General features: G+C 30.7%; 1 protein-coding gene across 1 annotated transcript in view; it reads left to right on the plus strand.

The window, feature by feature from the left end:
* Positions 1-3,378: 3,378 nt before the first annotated feature.
* The window catches only part of LOC125064235, a 122,528-nt gene continuing 105,562 nt past the window's right edge, over positions 3,379-20,344 (plus strand). Inside the window, exon 1 of the mRNA XM_047671182.1 lies at positions 3,379-3,568. The gene's annotated coding sequence lies outside the window, so the exon portion shown is untranslated. The remainder of the gene's footprint in view (positions 3,569-20,344) is intronic.

Genomic DNA, 20,344 nt, shown 5'->3' on the forward strand with positions numbered 1-20,344 from the left:
CATATAACACACACCGTCAATATGCTACATACTTTGGGATCGGAGATATTATTGTTCGATGTGCCGTTCGATTTTGACGTAATTGCACTGGTTCACTCACCCTTCAAACTGGAACATAGCAGTACAAGTGTTACTGATTGCTGGTGGAATAATTGGTGAGTAGGTGGTGCCCACACAGACTGTCTGGGTGAGGATGACATGAATAAGCAAAAGAGACACATGCGAAAAAAATAAAAGAGACAAATACATTGTTTAACTTACAAAGGCGTACACGTAGTATTATTTTATCCGACTTATGTCGAATGCATTAAATAATATAACATACACGATAGTTTTCAATTCAATTCATTGTGAAATTTGCGCGCTTTGGGGGTAAGACTGTCTCGTATGCCGTGACCGCAAACGGCATCACCCTCTCATATGCCGTATTTGCCCTCTAACGTCGCTCACTACATCTTTGTATATGCCTGGTGTTTTGTGTATATTATGTGCTTCGCTAGATAGAAGATAATGTTATTTTAACTTATTTTACTCCATATTTATTTTATTAGACTTATTTTATAATAAATTATTGCAAAAACTATCAATTCCGATGTTTTATATCGCTTGCGTCATGAGCAGTGACGCAAAAATATATTCATTTACTTTTAAAATCAAAATACATAACTTTAAGTAATGTTTACACGTCAGCGTTATTTAATACAAAAATACGGAACCCTTTTCATACTTTACAATAGTTTTAATGAGTTTTTAGTTTACGGAACCCTACATCAACGTGTCAAATAGTCGTCACTTTTTTTGATTATCTTATTTATGGAATGTTTCATACCCACATATGAAATTGTCACAACTAACACATTTCAATTCAATTTATTCAGTTATGGTCCATTTAAATTATATAATGGATTTGATCAATTGTTTGTCGGACGGGTTATCCCATTAAATTGGTTAATTTAGAAAATAGTTCCACTCGATTGAGCGTTTTATTACATCTCATGTTACTTGAAGAGCAATGTAATTTATATTTGTGTTCGATATTATAGAGTATTAACAATTTGGAGTTCGAATTGAATGATGTGATATATATTATTTTTGTTCTTTTGTGAAAATTACTTCGTTTAATAGTTTCAAAATATTTATTACAGGAAAATATATAAAGTGCAATGGGCCTCCTGGTTATTCGAAATATTAAATCCTGCTATGTGTTTTACGTTAAGCGTATTTGAAATTGTTTTTTGATTTTTTTTTAATAAAAGGTATTGATCAATACGTAATTATCATTATTTTATTACAGTTCTTTTAAAATATAAATTGATTTTAGCACAAATTTAAAGTGTCTTTTGTTATAATCGCAAACTGTTGTGAGTGTATGAATTGCATGTCAAATTACAATATCTTTTTCTTATTCGATTATTAACAGTATTTTCTGGAACCTGGACTGTTTTCCGCACCTAGCGTTATATATAATTGCGTTATATTTAAAGTCATGTTTAATATTACTCAAGCCGCTCGATTTGTTCAAATAAAATACGCGTGAATATATTCAAGACGTAAATATTTACGAGTTCTATGAAGCACACATGTGTGACTGTGACAAATCTCTAATCGTGATCGTAATGTTTTTAAACGTTATAATCAAAGTAATATTAAATATTTTTCCTTCTTTTTATATTTGTTGACAAAGGCTACCTATATAAACATACTTTAATCTTGCTTATCTTATATCTATGCTGTGCAACATACATACATGATTTATAAAATCAAATTAAATGTAATTTATTCGAGTAAACTTTAAAATAAAACATTTTTGTATCGTCAATATTTCAACTCTACCACCGTTTCGGAATCGCCTCCGGTGGCAAGAAACGGCAAGAATCTTTTAAATTACTAGATATACATTGATTAGTATTTACGATTATTGTTTAGTCAGTCCTATGTTGGAACCCGAGCCTAAATCTAGGCGTCTTTATCTTGCCCAATATCGTTCTCTGTACCGTATGCAAGCGGAAGCAGGGGTTACAAGTTTGTTTTTATTTCTTGTATTAATTAAACTATTATATATATATACATATATACGCATATATAATAACATTTTTGTTACAATTATATTTACTAATATTATTATTTGTATATTCTTTCGTATAAACAAAATATTATCATAAATATATTGTAAAGAAGCTTATGCTGATGTCCTGATTATACTGAGAACTGATATTATAAAAAGTTCGGAGTGCTCTTTTTTACGGGATAAATACAATTTCAATGTCTACGGCATTACGCCATAATAATATTCCATATTATATAAGATTGAGAATTACAAAAATAAACTAGCCTAGCAGTACTTATGTCTGTGAGTTTTCGAAGGGTTTTTATTACATAGTTACGTTTCCCTGCTAGGATATACAAAAAGTGTCCCACTGATGTTATACCGTAGATAACAACTGAAGCCTTTAGATATACCAAAATGTGTCCTTTACTGAACAAGATTTATACATCTATAATAATAACATTTACCATTATATTAATTGAAAGAATATGTTACCGTTTGTACTACTCGTTTTATTTTTTAAAATAAATTAAAAAATACATACTTTTAATTAATAGCCAATATCAAATAGAATTTCTCTTGAGTTTTCCCCTTTTCTCTAGAGTAACATTCCATACTACTAGTTTGTATTTTATGTTTATATAGTAACATCAATATACAATAATGCCAAACTGATGTTTTTTTTTCCTTCTTATTTATATTTAAATAAGTAAGAATGGAAATGAAAATACTAATATGATTCTTATTTAACAAATAATAAACTTGCATGTATTTAAATTTATATAATATATTAAACAATAATATACAGACACGAATTTATTAGTCAATTTCATGTTAGACTAACGCCCATAGAGTTAGGCTTTGTGATGAGATGTATGTATGAACAAATGTTTTGGTTTTTATTGATTTACGTCAAATTCTCTAGCCACTGTTTGTTTTCCAATTAAATAAAACAACGTTATTCGGTAATCCGTATAAGCCGTAATAGATATCGTTTTATTGATAAAAAAATGTTAAGTATGTTATGTTATATAAATGTTAAGTATGTTATGTTATATCAAATTTATTCCAAGACCAGGTGAGAGTTTTAAATTAAATTAACAAAAATGTACGAACGTTTTGATGATTATGATATCTATAGACTATGCCACATAACATTAAAAATGTATGTCCAGTGGCTCTCAAACATTCGGTATATATGCGATTTTGTTGATCTTCGTTGGTTCTGAGGCGCACTGTTAATAAACATTACGTATAGTTGACACATCGCGCAAGTGTGCAAACTGAAGTGAAAAGCGATTATCTTTCACGACTCTTGCACGCATCTCGGTCAGTCGGTGCCTAGCTTTCGTAAGGGATACACGCGCGGCGATCGCGCTCCGTATAATACGATTAAACGATATTCCTGAATTAAAATTGCAAATTCTTGAATAAACATCGAATTATTTATGTGTTAAATATAAATAAGTAAATTGTGGGAAGTGTTTAAAAGAAATTTAGCGGACGCCACGTGATTGCAAGGTAAATACCGGTACGCCGGTAATCTTATCAAACGTTTTCGTATATGCAATGTTTTACATTAAGTATCAACGTTATAAATAAAAAATATATACAGTTTTATTTTTAACGGATTAATAATAATATATTTAATTTTGTTAGTAAGTAATAGTTCTTGGTTTTAACACAAATTGACTATGAAATATGAGGAAAGAATTTTTTTTAAAGGATACATGTTTATAGAAAATAAAAATGTACTCTTTACAACAAACTATATCGATTTCGAATTTATTTAAGCATTTCTCTTATTAATAATCGAATTAAACCTATAATCGATTCGAACAAAAAACACACAGACCTCAGAAGAACTGGCGAAAAAAATTCAGCGGGTGGCTTCTTTCTTTTTTTTTTTTGTCAAATATCATAATTGTTTCGAGATAAGAAAGAAATAGGCATAATTTCTCAGAAAATACTTTATATTTTTCTGAAAGTTCAGTATTCGTAGAAAAAACGTTTTGAGAAGGAACAGACAATAATAGCAATTTCTTAAGGATAAATGAATGTAGATTTTGGTCATTATTGCTAGTTATTTTTATTCTATAGATTACATATAGTATACAATAAGAAACTGAAGCTAATGGAGACCAATAATAATATGATGTTTATTTTAACCAACAAACATTTCAGTTAATTTTAAAAACCTAATCAACATAAATAAGAGTACAAGCATAAGGAACATAGCATCTCTGTTCCCGAGGTTCGTGGCGCATTGGCGATGTAAGGAATGGTTAAAATGTCTTATGGTCTATAAGCAGTGGTCACTTATCATCAGGTGGCCAATTTGCACGTCCACCATACATATGCTATAAAAAAATGTAAACCTACTAATATGCCTAAATATATTCTTAATAAAATTATTTTACCTATATTGTTAAAACTTGCTTTTAAATTATTTTAATTACATTTTAATGTATACAAATAAAATCGAATCTTTAGCATATCTAAAATAAAACTCATTAGAATAAAGTATTTGTATTGCCAAAAACAAGAAAAATTCAAGGAACTAAAAAGCTCATCTATTACTTATAAATTGACAAGACCATAAGATGGCTCAGAATAAAATATTCGTACACAATTTAAAACAATCGTTATATTAAATACAAGGCAAGTTTTTCGTGTATTTTTATGTTTAAAATTCACGTCGTGCTCTGAAGCTTGAAAACCAACAACAAGTATTTAAATAACAAATGGACCTGTAATGGTTATATTGTAAATAACTAATAACCCTTAAACGTCACTATTGAGTCTCTCTCCTTTTTGAGAAGAAGACTCGGAGCTTAATCCTATGAGGAATGATGGATACGCGTGTGGCAGATGTCACATATACGTTTCCCCATGATGTTTTTCTCCAGCGGCGTACACGTGATGATTAACCCGAATCTAGTACAGGAAAACTGATGCTTGAACCTGCAATCCTCGCCTTAGATTTAGGTGTTCCAACAAAAGGGGTCGTCGTCAGGTTCTATTTATAATTATGAATCAATACTCATCAGCATAAATAAATTTAAACTAATATTATAAATACCAAAGTAGAATTAAAGATCGTAATGAAATTTGACATAGATCGTTTTTTTAGTAGCCGAATAATATCACATTTAAATAAATTTAGAGTTTTACGAAACCATAAAATTGAGCTGCTGGAGTTGCGGGAAACAGCTAGTGTAATATAATTGCTTTAGAAACAAAAATATTTTATCAGCATATACGTTTATCGTATATTAATTTTGGCAAGTGACAAAACATAATAAGGAAATTCAAAAAGAGGTTCCAATAATTATAAAAAAAAAAATGTCGAAAGCAAAGGTTGAAAGTATCGCCACTACTTCATAAATTGGTCTCGACATTACTAACTAATTTACATAAATATTTAAATAGGAACTTGAATCATGATGACAATATACATAACTTGTGTACGTGCTCTATATAACGTAAGAAACTTAAGCTAAGGAATTCAGGATATAATATAATTCATAAATACATAAACATACTACTCTATTACTTGGTGGTAGGGCTTTGTGCAAGTCCGTCTGGGAAGGTACCACCCTCTTATAAGATATTCTACCGCCAAATAACAGTACTCTGTATTGTTGTGTTCCGGTTAGAAGTGTGAGTGAGCTAGTGTAATCACAGGCACAACGGACGTAACCTCTTAGTTCCCAAGTTTGGTGGCGTATAGGTGATGTAAGGAATGGTTAATATTTCTTACAGCGCCTTTGTCTATGGGCGGTGGTGACCACTTACCATCAGGTGGCCCATATACTCGTCCGCCAACCAATGCGATAAAAAAATATTGTACCAGCGATGAGAGCAAAATCTCAAGGACGAATTTAAATGTAATGTAAATGAAAGTGATGTAATGATTTCTGATATTATTTTATATATAAAAAAAACATAAACATTTAATAATAATATAATTAAAATACGATACAACTAAATATTTGTAGTTCATAAGAATTCAATTTATTCAAACAGCGCCATACAGTTCTGTGAATCGCGAAATCTTTCAACTATTGTAATGTCTGGATATTTGAGAGCCGCCTCGTAACTTCCAACTTCGGAACCAGTTTTCGTTGATAAATAAAACTTTGTATTGTTTATTTTTAACGATTTATTATCGAAGCGTTTATTTATATTTTTTGCTTTGTTTTATTTTAAATTTAGTTTTTGTTAATTTTAAAATGAGACGGACATTTGTCGCTTAAATAATATACTTAATATTTTTTTATTTCTCAATACCAAATCAATAAAACTGCATTCATGAATTTGAAGAATACATATTTTTCTTTCGTCGCCTAATATAATTCAATTAACAATTTTGTAAAGTTTATGAAGTTCTCTTTAAATATTAACTTTAAATAAGGACTTGTGTAAAGTGAGACTGTCTCTATTTGCAAGAATTTTATTGAAAAACTTTCGTTCGTGGCTTCGCCTGTGTGAGGCGGTTATGGTTTGGTGTTACTCAAACTCAAACTCAAACTCAAATTCCTTTATTCAATATAGAAGTATTACACTTTCTTATTGATTGTCAAGTTAAACACTACCACCGGTTCGGAAAAAGAAAACACCCTGACCTGAGAAGAACCGGCGAAAGAAACTCAGCGGGACTTTTTTTTTTTACGTCAAATTAATTATATACATAATTATATATGAGTAGAAACAGCCAGGAGGCGATCGTTTCATTCCCAAGGTGTGCTATCAAACATAAACTCACTAATTGTATAGTAACCTTTCGCACACAAGCGTTCCTTAACAATTTTTTTAAATTTCGCAACAGAAGCATTTTGAACGCTTTCTGGGATCCCGTTGTAGAAGCTGTGATCCTGTTGTTAGATATCCTATGTCCTTTTCTATGCTCCTATCAACGTGTATTCAAAATTATATCTTTGTTTTCTTATATATATATTTATATTATGTAATCTACATCGCTGCATCGAAGCTGTTATCGCTCGTGAATAAATATAAATAAAAAGTTACTTATATATGAAATTTTTTAAACAACAATTTCCGAGAGTCATTTTATCTTCCGTTTAACAAATCTGTAATTTTTCAACATGTCAGTGTATACACCCACACATTCGCATTTCGTTATCTTTACGACATGTACTTAGTCTACATTTTCAGGAATTCGTCAAGATGGGTGGCTTGGTATGCACTATATCTGTTAATAAAATGTTCATATAAAACATGCAATAAATTTTGATAGTAATATACAATTGCGAAGTAACAGCTAGTAAATCTCCGTTGGTGGGATGCCTCTGCAATATGGCTTGATGGATACCCATGTGCCAGAATTTCATCCGACACACAGGTTTCCTACACTGATCATGACAATAATTCCAAACAAATCTAGCACATGAAATCTCATTGGTGCCCAGTATTTGACTCACAATCTTTGGTTAAGATTCTCGTATTCTAGCTACGGAACCTTTTCAATGATTATGATACATCTGTGACTGCTAAATGGGTACTGATTTCAATGCAATTTGACGACGATATAAAGTTATTTATTTTTCTATTCATATTGTAAGATTTTTGGAAAAAAAAATAGTAACTCACACTAAAAATAGAAAAATTGATTGTCATTGATACGTAAATAGAATAAGTACAAGTGGGTGTTCGTGGTGATAGATTGTCCTTTATTTATAAAAATAAAAAAGGGAACACAAGGAAGATTACTCTTAACGTTATTTAATATTGCAGCAGTAAAGTATTTTGTACCATAATAATAGAAGAGCTTGTGACTCAAGTCCGTACGTAATTATTTTGACTTCCAGCAACAAGCTGTAAAATAATGAACAAGAACTTCTAGCGGTTTTTCAGCGCGACACTTTTGTCTTATCCTAAAAACGTATAAAACCACCTTCATTTATCTTTACGGACTCTTTAAACGATTGATTGAACTTCTTCATGTCGAAGATTGAAGAGATGCAACTCCGCCTTCAAATCGCTATTCGCAGAACATAACCTTCATATATATGATTTATCCGACCAGCCACCACCAGATGGAGTGAGTTCCAAGTATATTAATCGAGAGGAGAGGTTTTACCTAGCAGTAGGGAATTTACAGACAGAATTTAGTTTGATTTGAAATATAATTTAAGAATCATTTTATATTCTTTAATTTAACATTTCCAATTAAATGTTATATTAATTATTATATTGTTATCAAATAAATAAATCAATTGCCATGTTCTTATATAGGAATATTTTTTAAGAAAAATTACAATCGTCGTAACTCTATTTTCAAACCAGATTTTCATAATTGTACACATATATATATGTGTTATAAGTATACCGAGATGAGAAGAGAGCCGAGATGGCCCAGTGGTTAGAACGCGTGCATCTTAACCGATGATTTCGGGTTCAAACCCAGGCAGGCACCACTGAATTTTCATGTGCTTAATTTGTGTTTATAATTCATCTCGTGCTCGGCGGTGAAGGAAAACATCGTGAGGAAACCTGCATGTGTCTAATTTCAACGAAATTTAGCCACATGTGTATTCCGCCAACCCGCATTGGAGCAGCGTGGTGGAATATGCTCCAAACCTTCTCCTCAAAGGAGAGGAGGCGTTTATCCCAGCAGTGGGACATTTACGGGCTGCTAATGTAAAAAAAAAATGTAAAAAATAAGTATACCACATTTTTTCATAAAAAACTTTTATTGATAAAGTATACCAAAGACATTTAAAGGTTTCTTTTTTCAACCAAAAGGCAAATACATTTTGTATGCTGAATTAATTGCATAATACATACCACGCCTGCCGTCAATTGAATCAATTTATCGATGAAATATCAACCCATAAAGATTGTAATCAAATATTGACTCGCCTACCAGTGCCGAAGTTATCGATAAAAATCAAGATTCGACTTGCAGGAGGCGAATAGTGCAGTTTTTATCGATAATAATTATCTTGTCAAAAAGATAAAAAATATGGTTAAGATATTTTAAACATATCTATAATAACTCAAAATTTTGGAATCTTACTTTTAATGCAACTTTTTTTAGGTTATTGAAATAGTGAAATAACCTTTAATAACCTTTTTTACAGGATAATTATTCTGCTTCTTCTAATAGTTCATTCATTAAATTCAAACAAAAACAGAGATCACATGGCAGTTGTTTAAAAATAGCCTCCCAAATCTGCCCAAACTAGAATAGAAAATTAAAGATGAATGTTTGATAAAAGGAGCGCGAGACCTATTGACAAATCACGTTTACTTTTTATTGTACAAATTAAATTCACAATAAAAAAAAAACTTAAGTTTTGAATTTCAATATGGTATTCAATCTAACAAATCATGCAAAATTCTCGATTGTGTTGTCAGAATACAAATAAAGTAATAATAATAAATTGTATTTAACTAAATTAAACATAATTAAACAGAAAATACCGAGATAAAATAATCATTTAAATCAATACGGCTACGGCTAAAAGCAACTTTATTATTTTAAATATCGAAAATTATTTGTAATATCAGATTACAATGAATACAATAATACCGAGCGATAATAAAACAAACATGTAAAAAAAAAAAAATAATTAGCGCAATATTTAACTTCACGCTTTATATAAAGCGCTCCTTTCCTAACGGCTTGTCATTTTATTAAGTATATTTTGATTAATGTATAACGATAAATAATTTTCTACCATTTTAATTACTAAGAAATTAATTTGATTAATAATGGTTACGTTATAAATTACCAGACGTTTTAAATTAATTATACGATTCGTCCGCAACCCGTCATAATTTTGATAAGATGTTATTTTAGTGAGTTTTACTTTAGATATGTTTTGCATTTATGCTCAAGTCAATTATAGTAAGTATTTTTATTATCCTCTGGGATTCTGTTCAGTAGAGGTTATAACCACAAATCTTTATAACAGGCTCAATGTCTCTAAGCCATATACTATTTTTTTATAAAAAATATCCTTTACAGGATTTATTAACTAACATTATTGAATATATATAAATTAATGTATATATATAAGTTTATATATTGTCAGGATATGCAGTCATGTAATTAATTATAATTATATTCAAATATATACTATGGTTTCCAACGTGTTTTTCCTGGATATTAATTGCATTGTTATGTCGTAGTTACAAAAATCGAAGATCATAAACTTAAAGACGCTACAAATAACGTCACTCACTAATTTGTTTTTTCAGGCTGCTCTGTTTATTAATCTATCGGCTACTAAAGGCACGAGGGCGAGTCTAAAATACCCGTAATAAAGTCTTCAGCGCAGCTAATAAGGTTTTTTATGTTTTTTTAAATACTGTTTCTCATTAATTTTACCGCAGCATCTCAATAGTCTAGAAGATTTTGCATTATTTCATATATTTTTTGATCATCGGTTAAATACTTTTTCATTTCAAGCACACAGATGTACTTTCTCTGCTGTCTGACTAAATATTACCTCGTCACATATCTTTTATTGCGAAAACTCAAGAAGATTTGTGTTTCCTCGCTTTTGTTCTTATAATTTATTACTTTTCTTGAGGTATCAAATTATTTGGAACCATATGAATAGAATCGTATTTTATTTTTTAATTAATGAAAGTTTTAATATAATTTTACTTGACCTTGATATTTTTCAATTCATTTAACAATTCAATTTGCTAGGTTAGAAGAGTTTATTTATTGATAAAGTATCGCTATATACCTATAGAACCAAAATTATGTACGAGTGTAATCTTTCAAAGTGTTTCTTACTGTTGCTCGCTGATTTTTGAAACAATATATTCTAAAACGCTTTATTGTAACTAACTTACTTGAATAAAATATATATTTATATTTATAAAGACTAGATTGCCAGATAGTTACATCAATAATAGTATCTGCGAAATGTCATACGTAAAGTTACGTTATTTAAGTAAATGAGTAAATAAATAATGATAATAATGTAAAATACAGACAAATGAAAAAAACCTAGTGATTTAACATCACTAGCCCTCCGATATCCGTCAGTGTGACAAAAAACATATATAAGCTGTATTTAGACGCGTTGAAAGGAAAGCCTTTTATTTTCACTTTCGATGCATTAAAGATGCTTTCAGACTTACAACTGGTCTGACTTCTTAAAGAACCTCTAAATATAAACTTTGAGAGACCAAAAAGTAAGAATTCGTTTTTTATTGAAACCGTTCTCAACAAGAACGCAGCTTTCGTTTTAAAACGGTTTTATTTCAAAGGATTTGTACGCGATATGGGCAGATTGATGGATGTCCTGCAATGTCGAATATTTTCGTTGCACAAATTGAGGATTTTTAATAAAAAAATCCGTAGATATAGAATCACACGAAGCGACGTTGCAAGCGAACGTCAGAATATAATTACGTGAAGCTGAATATATTCAAATGAAAAACCATTCTTAATATAATAAATTTAATTAAATGAATGATTAAATCGTAGATAATTAAATTAAATGTTATATTAATTATTTTCTTTAATTAAAACAGCTTTGAACAGAGTCTGCTTGAAATTATTGCTGAAAACGATACGCCTGCCTTTTCACGCTATTTATTTAATAAAATCTACTTAACCTTACTTTTTATTTTTGTGTCGATGTTTTCCTTTTATGCATGAATCAGATGAAAATCTCGCACTTATGTATCCAACAAACCGCACTGGAGCAGCGTGTCGATTATGCTCGATTTATCGTCGATTATGTTCTAAATCTTGTTCTTAAGCGGCTAGGTTTTTGTCAAGCAGTGGCACATTTACACACTGTTACTTTTTTTCAACATTATATTGGATACAGTATATAGGTCAATCGAGTTTATTTCCATGAAGTCATTGCCAATCAATCCAAGGTTCCTAGTCAAAATATATACTGCTAAGAAAATATATAAAAGGGTCTTTAATTATAACAAACATGTTCCTGAAAACTGTGATCGTAAATCATGATTCTTTGACGCGGGCCCAATCAGAATCGTTTTCAAGCCGTGTCGTAAGCGTGACATTGATTTATATTGGGGAGTCCATCCGTGACATAAATTAGCTACATCATTCAATAAATTCCTATTTACTCTTCTCATGATGTCAGAATTACATATAACCGAATGATCGGTTAGTTTGAAGGAACTAAGATTGTTATTGATGAAACTAATGTCGTTCATCATTGTTTGTTCAAATGATTTCATTTATCTTGAGAATGATCTGCATTTCGTTACTTGTATATATCTATAGTATATATCTATGCGATATAACTATGTAATAGAATAGCTTTATTGCCATAAGTATTATTGTACACTAAAAAGTGACAATACAAGAAAATAGTTATTAGTAAAATATAAAAGTAGCCTTACTGCTGAGAGAGCGATCTATTTCAGACAATATTAGGATAAAGACACAATTATAATCGATAATATGTTTACAGTATACTTTAAAAAAAATATAAAATTTGTAAGCTATGACATAAATACATATTTATGCAATAACTATATGAATTCCATATAAAAAAATGTACGATATATAACAAAAATAGGCGGCAAATATATTTATAACGCAAAATAATGCCTCTTTATTTGAAGTTTGATTTAATATGTATTACGTGTTATTTGGAAATCGATGATAAACCTTTTTTTTTTAATACTATTCTAGTCTATCTATGCCTGAAGCAAATAATGAAGTATGGATTGGGGGGGTCAGCGTGATATTATCATATGTCATATGATAACATATACAGTACATATTATGTTGTATAGTAGTCTGAACAGGTTTATTAAAACTATAAATAAAAACCTAGATCACTTGAAAACTACTTCGAATTTCAATAAAGATTGACAAATTAAAAATATAATTTTTTTTTTTTTTAATTTAATTCAATTCAAATGCTAAATAAAATGTATATTTAAATTGTCACCAATCTTTAGGACGTCACTGGCTACAAAACGTAAAATTGGAATTATGTTACTTGATTTGACCTACATTATACCAACAGGTAAAGTCAAATAAAAGCTAAGTTAAATAAATCACACGTTTTCAATTAAATGGAAATTAATTTCTGTTTCTACAGATAAGTACAAATAAGTCCATTACATACATTACATTAGCAGCCTGTAAATTCTTCAGCTCACTTCTGGGCTAAGGCCTCCTCTCCCTTTGAGGAGAAGGTTTGGAGCATATTCCACCATGCTGCTCCAATGGGGGTTGATGGAATACACATGTGGCAGAATTTCGTTAAAATTAGACGGATGCAGGTTTCCTCACGATGTTTTCCTTTACCGTCAATTATAAACAATTCATCTCGTGCTCGGCTCCAAATTCAGCACTTGAAAATTCAGTGGTGCCTGCCTGGGTTTCAACCCGAAATCATCGGTTAAGATGCACGCGTTCTAATCACTGGGCCATCCCGGCTCACAAATAAGTCCAATACGTGGCCGAAATATGGCCTGAATGCGGACATCGGATGTTTGTATAGAGTGATCGAAATAAAATGTTCAATTGCCTCAATGTCCGTGTCAATGTAATTGATTTACGACATTGATATACTGTATTTCATACATTGAACCGTTTTTTATTTGAACGTTTAAGCGCATTGACCATTAATTGAGATCGAGATGAAACGAATAGGTACACTATGATTAGAGATTCAGATAAAACAGAGGAAAATACGCGTGACACCCATGTAAATAGACTAAGGGCAAGCGCAATCATGTCTTTAAGCCAATTTTGGCGACAGCGGTAATTCTCGGGGGATACTTTGCCATCTGCGCAGGATACATTATAGTTTACAAGTGTCTGCGCAAAAATAAATCCTGTATTTCCTCTTTGTAAGATGGCAAATCTTACACAACCGGATATCGTAAGCACTGTTGCAATTTTTAATTATTGAAATTGAATCACATTTATAGGAGTAGAAATTGACTTTCACTGGAACGGTGAGTCAGGTTAAAGACAATGCAGCTAGTATCTACTTTAGTGCAAGCTTGCCCTCGACGCACAAATCATCGCGAAGCTTATATATTTAGTTTTAAGCGTTTTTCGTTTTTAATGATTGCGATTCAAAACTAAAAATTAATTAATACATAAACTGTGTTCTAAGATATTTGGCATAGCTGGGTATTTTTAGTATTACCGTTTAAAAAAAGTTGGCATAACATGCAAAAGAGATTTATACACACACTTGCTTGCTAGTATTCAATTTAAGAGGCCATTAGTGTATAATGAAGTTTATAAAAATTTAAAAACATTTTACAAAAAACACCAGTATAAGTGCAAATCTATAGTTAATAACTGGTTAAAACGACTTTCTATTTATTTCAAATGATGAAATCAAAGGTTTTCTACAGAATTTGGATTTAGAAAGAAGCGATATAAGCGAGGAAAGTGGGGACAAGGAGGATTCAACATTTAAAATTCTTTCTCTTACACACACACGCACACATACGAATACACATACACTCACACAAATACATACCTGCCCAAGCAAGCATACACAAATCAAACACACACACACACACACACACACACGCACACACACACACACACACACACAAACAAACAATAAGACACCTACCTTCCTTAGTATATTAAAAATCTGTATACTCCAGGTTCATTTATTCATTTAAATAGACAAATATACGTAAAATAATCGTACTTATTTACTCGTACATATTTTTTTATTACGTAATAATATAAGCCTAGCAAATGAAATGTACACTTAGAAGAGTGAAGTCTTTTGGCATTTCATGCTTTAAAGAATGACTCTTATCTACCCTATTTACTATAAACTATAGTGTATGAAATCATTTTATTTATTTATTCATTTATCTATTAACTAAGATTATATCTTTTAATACTCTCAAAAGTTGACAAAACAACTACGCTTTGAACAATTACCGTTAAAAAAACTCACACAAAGAACTACAAAAACCTTAGGCCATTAACACATAAGGTAATTCGAGCTAGTGATTGAACACGTCATATTTCACTGACACAAACGTTAAACTCTGGATCGAATTTCATCACATGTCGTCGTGTCGCCCTCTCCGTTACTGAATTATATAAAAACTATTGTAAACAATTATCACCCTGGATACAGTTAGCCGCATATATAACTTTATTTTTCAAATAAATATATTATAGTTTGTAGAAACACGAAGGCTATACAGACAGCCTCAAGAAATCCCCAACTCTAGGTTTTCACCTGAATAAGCTAATAAGTATTCATAAAAATATCTATAGAAGTATTGGTATATAAGTATTTAACGGAAAAATATATCTTAAATGTTCTTATCAACGGTCGTAATATATAGTTAAGTGTACTTTGGTAGGGTGGACGATACAAAAACTCGCATTAGTCGGAACGTCCCATCAGACAGATGTCTGGTTTTTCTATCGATCGTAAATCCGAAGCGAGTCATTCATCGAACTTATTTGTGAATGGAGTTACGTTCGTACTATGAGCAGATGCAGTTGTATTGTGCTAATGATGTAATTTGTCGACAAATGTTTTTATTGCCAGTTGTAAAAGACAGGAATATTTTGTTTCCACGTGTTTATTAATTTGCCAAATCAACCTTGACATTTGCCAAATTTTATATCGTTATTAAGTCATAAATAATCTTTTAGAAATAAGAACCATTAATTACGAAAATCTCTTTCTAACTCCATGCATAAAATCAACACGTTTTTACCGGTTTTAGTGCCTAAAAGATTATGTATAAAGTTTTGTGTGATTTTCATTTACGATCGTACAAAATTTCTAATATATTTCATTCAAGTAGACTGTTATAAACATCTCGGCAGTTACTTTTGACAAAAAAAAATAATGTTCAGATAAAAAAAAAGCAGAATTTAAATATAAAAAGAAATATATTTTGCCTCAGGGAGGGTTTGCGGAGTCGGAAACTGTTGTTGTAAATATATACAACTGTATATACTATTACTTCACTAAAAACTGCCCGAAGGGACTATCGAGCTTCAAAATTATGAATGTCTTGAGACCTCTTTCTTAGAAAGCGACACAGTTTCAATATTTTTAGTGCAAAATATACTACATACCAAACAACATAATATTATAAAAATAAAATGTTATATATTTTAAACTAAATGAAAATCGATTTTCAATTATACAATATTACATTTTGCTTAAAAAACCTACCCTGACCTCAATTTGTTATTGATTTAAATTAAACGTCAGCTTCACTTCACTTTCACTTTAAAGACGGGTACACATTAATGCAATTGGCATTTCACATCCAATATCGGCCACTCAATTAAACTCCTGCTCGCAACGCATCCTGTAAGCTGTAAATCAATTGCAGGCGTCTGCAAAACAATTCCTTTTTCATAATAAAACGCTAAAGACAATTGATCTTATGTACCCTCACCTTTATTTTAATCGAATTTATACCGTAAGTCTATATAACTAAGGATGATTCTCCTGGCATGTTATTAAAACAAAGTCTATAAAACTCGAGTGGTTAATAAAATTTAAGCACTCTTGATAGTTTAATGTTGTCTTGTCTTAGTTATGGATTTCTGTGTTGCTGTTTGAACTATGCATGATATTTCAAATAACATAAGATGGGACCATCTACAACATTCGAATTAAATCCACCCGCAAAATATAATTCTATAGTAGCTTAGTCATGATGAGGTAACAAATAGACGAACAGAGTTTCTTTTTCATAGATAATATGAGTAAGATTTTAGTTTTACTCACACTATCAATCAAATCTTGAAACAAGTAAGAACAATATAATTTAACGAAATTCTCTCATTCGAAATACTAAGACTTTATAACCCTACCTCCAAAAATATACATGCGATGGGAAACAAACTTTAAGTAATCTTTGATACTATATTAGGTTAACTCCGCAAACAGGATGCTTAGTTAGTGACCGCGTAACACCAAACTCGGCTAGTCTTCCATAAACAGTTATATTAAGTTAAAAGACCGAAGAACAATAGTTAGATGTGTGGTCACGACTTCCACGATTGTGGCAGTTAAACATCAAAGATATGCAGACATGAAGTCGCTAGAGATAGGCATGTGCCATTTACGATTTCTGGAATCCACCCTATGTTATATTTGTGATGAATTTGTTTAATGTATAAACATACTCGATTCCAAGAGAATATTTTATCAAACATTGTAATAATAGTGTTTTATTACAAAACTTAGAACTTTACAATTTACGAGAAGATATGTTAAGATAAAATTATTTTATTACTATTTTTGAAATCGGAACGATGTTAAATTATATTTCTAGATTAAATTTGAGTAAGGTTTTTTCTTTTTCTCGTTCAAATATATATTTCGTTTTGATAAATGTTTGTATCAAAAAAAGGTTTCAGCTGTGCGATATGTGTTGATTTTTTTTAATCGAGTATAGATAAACCGACTAACCATGGGAATAAGACGTTATGTCACTCGCTCTTCAAGAATACATTTAAAATAAAATTTATTTTAAAAATTACGATGCATCACATGCACACTTGCAAACCTTGAATCATGATCAAGGAGCTCTACCTATTAGACGATGCATTCAAGTAACTCGAGCATTAAAATTGATATGTGATATATATATGATGATATATTGATAATGATAGATTGGTATGATGAAGCTATTCGAACTGTCGTTTGATATTTGTCCTCCACAGTTTTATTGTGTTTTCAAAACGCATTTTAATATGCGAATATATTTATACATTTTAATTTTACCGTAAATTAATTTTAAAAGACGCGTGAAATCATTATTTATTTATAATCTTATTCACAGCATAGGTGGTATATCTATGTATCTAAAGGCCAGGGCACGGTACACGGCTCCTTGTTTATCCAAGATAATATTATCTGCCCACGCTTCCGCGAAGGAAACGAGTCCTTTGGTTAAACAAACAAAGATATCGTCATTTGAATTAACAAGCATTCGGGGAAATCGTTTGATGTTTTTCAGAGGTTTTCTTTGAGATGTTTCGTGTGGTTGACATTCAAAAGATATTCTGGGGGCAGTGTAGGATGAAACTTTATTTATTTAAGTAAAAGTAACCAACAATAAAACAAGATAAATTATTGTTTATTATGTTTGGGCTCTTCCAATAATACATGATTATAACATTAATTTTAATTTAATTTGAGCTAATAACTTTTTAATTTTTCTATTAATGCCATAAAGACAAAAATTATTGCACAGATCGTTTATCCTGTACAAATGTTAAAATATCAAAAATAAGCAATCGACCCTGAGGCCGATGTTTATTATGTTCATTTTCATCGTGTGTTTACGCAGACGTGTAACGTCACGAGAAAAACATACCAAAGATTAAGCTACTAATCTTTCTTCTTCAACACAGAACAGACATTAATGTAAGTATATTTTTTTGGCTAATAATTAAGTTCGTCGTTATGTGGCCACTAGATAATGATACAAAAACAAAAACCCAACCTATCGTAGAGTTTACTGACTTTGTTGAGTTACAAACTTGATCGCAATCAAGTATACGAGACTGACACACAATAGCTCCGCCGAGCAAGCACTAGGGAAACAGTTTAGAGATAGCTCTGACGTCTACAATCTTAAACATACTCGTAGATGCAGCAACAGAACAAAAACAGGGTGGGAATTATTCAAAAATAATTTCTGTAAAAGTTTTAGTAAACAAAACATTTGGTCACTGATTTTTATAATGACACAAAATATTTAAAGTTTAAAAGAATGTTTTATAAAATTACATGGAACGCGAATACGTTTAGATTAACGAGATAAATTTTAAATAGATTGTGTGTATTTAATATTTTTGATAAGCTTTTGGTCATCTTTCAAATACCGTTGTTAATTAGTTAAACAATGATCATGCCTATTAAAATATTCGTGACTTATTCATTAAAAAAAAAATGATTGAACCGATAGAGATAATGTCAATTGTATAAAATATTGTTAATCAACAATCATAAATTTTCAATTCACCATATTGTGAATGCGAAAATAAATCATTAATAGATACCAACATCAAACATAAACGAAAATACGATCGGCCTTTAAAAATCTGATATAACTAACAGGAATTTCTCGCTTAAAATATTTTACATATCATTTGTTACCGTCTTTAGTTACAAATTAGGTTATTTCCCACCCAGGTGTCAGCACGATTCCTTCCCTACTATTTTTGTTAACGCGATGTGTGTTAATGGAGCGACTTTCATCTTTACGGCATATTTGATACATTCAACAATCTCGTTAATGAATCATATCAGCTTGAAATAGTTAGCCTAAAACCTAATTTCTTAAAATTTGCCGAATCCGATCGAAAACGATCCTGAGTTTGTAACTTAGTAATAAACAAATGAAACTACTAAACCATTGTACATAAAACTTATACCAAAAGGTGAAGTACGTTTTGGAGGAGGTTTTAGGAATGGCTGCCCATCGCAGTTTTATATTACGACTATTGAAAATTAAGTTTATATTAAGACGCAATGAAAGTGAATTTTATGTTCTTTTAATTAATAAACGGGAGAGGAAAGTCAATGCGATATGAAATGTAATGCTGCAATCAGCATTTATTTTTATTTATTTATTAAAGTATTATGTATTTTGCAAGATTTTTTCATTCTCAATTACGTATTGTCGAAAGTATTATAATATGCTTATATTATATAAAAATTTAAAGTTTAAGGGCAAATAATTGTACCAGATGGTAATTTGTAATTATTAATTCATTACTTTAATATCGTCGAATATTTTTAACGACATGCACTTTATAGATATCGGAGGCAGATAAAAGATGGCATCGATACCACTTCAATAAATGCCAAGTTATCGTGACACTGACCTATACGTAGCTGGTTCACGAATGCACTTTTTAATATTTATGTCACCCTGGTACAAAATATTTTTAATTAAAGAAACATACTTCTCACCATTTATGCAAGATTACGCAATTCCTACCCAATTTTCTACCGTCTGTCATAAATACTTCGAACGAAAGGGAGTGAGTGAGCCAGTGTAAACACAAGGGGCAAAGACGGCTATTATAGAATACTACATACAGTCAAAATACCTTTTTCATAACCTGCCTTTGAACTTACAGTAATAAACAGAAAATGCAAACTATTTTATCGCCAATTGAGAGGCTTAGCGTATTACTTTTATCACAAGTTGACATTTGAGCAGAGAGACTGCAATTCGACCTCTGCAACTGTTTATAAAAGTTTACGATCACTATCGAATGTTTATGATTAGAAGGATTTTGACTTTATAGTTAGAGTCTTATAAGCACTC

The sequence above is a fragment of the Vanessa atalanta genome, chromosome 5, assembly GCF_905147765.1.
Source record: "Vanessa atalanta chromosome 5, ilVanAtal1.2, whole genome shotgun sequence".
Classification (NCBI taxonomy): Eukaryota; Metazoa; Arthropoda; class Insecta; order Lepidoptera; family Nymphalidae; genus Vanessa; species Vanessa atalanta.